We start from the raw sequence: 1,333 nt of genomic DNA on the forward strand, positions 1-1,333 counted from the left end.
GTTTTCTTAATGATAGAAACGTGTGTGTTATGTGTTTTCTTAATGATAGAAACGTGTGTGTTATGTGTTTTCTTAATGATAGAAACGTGTGTGTTATGTGTTTTCTTAATGATAGAAGCGTGTGTTTCTTAATGATAGAAATATGTTTGTTATGTGCTTTCTTAATGCTGCTAAGGAATATTTTCACTTTGATGCTGAACTGAGACATTTTAAAGTAATATTTCACTTCGAGAGAGAAATATAATTCCTTTATAACCTATACATCACTAAGTGAGACACGTGGTGGATCCATTGTTTTTGTAGAAAGAATATTTCATAGTTGATACAACTGGATTTTTCGTAGATTTTATAATTTAGTATTTACGAAATAGTCTTGGCGCCGAATACTTTCGTTTTTTTCAGCCGTGGAAGAATTTCAATGTGGGGTTAATTCCACTATAAGCTGGTAATAAGAATACCCGAAGAGTTGGCAATAGATGTTGCCTGTTGGTTGCCTTCCCTCTTGTCGGTAGTTCAAAATTATGGACGGCAGAAAAGGGCATTTATAGCTTTGCCATAAATAGAACAAGAAAACAAATTTATGAAATTAATTCACGATTATTTGTTTCTTCAAAATGAGAGAATGTATAGTATATATATTATAGTCAAATAGTTTTCATTTGAAATATTGCTTACATTACACATATGAATTTATTACGTACCCTGCAGATGTTCTTGGTATTATTTCAGAATACAGTATTTGTTAAACACGAACTTCTTAACTGTATTTATTTGTGGTGCTGTGATATAAATTTTATATGTTGGATTCATGAATATAACTCTGGATTTATTTGAGAAAATGAACATGATTTCTATTATTCATGTGCATTATACTTAACTTGTGTCAGAAGGTAAGTTGGAGTCGTAAACATTCGGGTAATGAAATATTTTAGGTTAGAAGCACCGGTCATTTCTGGTAAAATAGTTGCCTTCATTTCAGCCATGACTGTAGCTAGCTATGAGGCAAACAAGGTCCGGATCTCGGTTAAAATTTGAAATTAAATTTAAAGTAGTGTTACGTATCTGCTTGTTTGATAATTTCCGGTAAAAATTCTTTCCAAGTGACATCAGCGATACAAGTCCCTTCTTGATTAAAACTAGTTTATTCTTTCTCGTTACAAACTTTGTAATACACTTAATTTCCACAGTCACTTTAAACTTAAATACTTTTATAAACACACGCTATAATTCACAGCGATTCACACAATTTATTTCTGGTGCCTACTGCTCGCTTGACTCAATTAACAAAAATTTCTCTTCAATCTATCTCCGGCTTATATACTAAAAAAGAGGG

The sequence above is a fragment of the Limulus polyphemus genome, unplaced genomic scaffold (assembly GCF_000517525.1).
Source record: "Limulus polyphemus unplaced genomic scaffold, Limulus_polyphemus-2.1.2 Scaffold276, whole genome shotgun sequence".
NCBI lineage: Eukaryota > Metazoa > Arthropoda > Merostomata > Xiphosura > Limulidae > Limulus > Limulus polyphemus.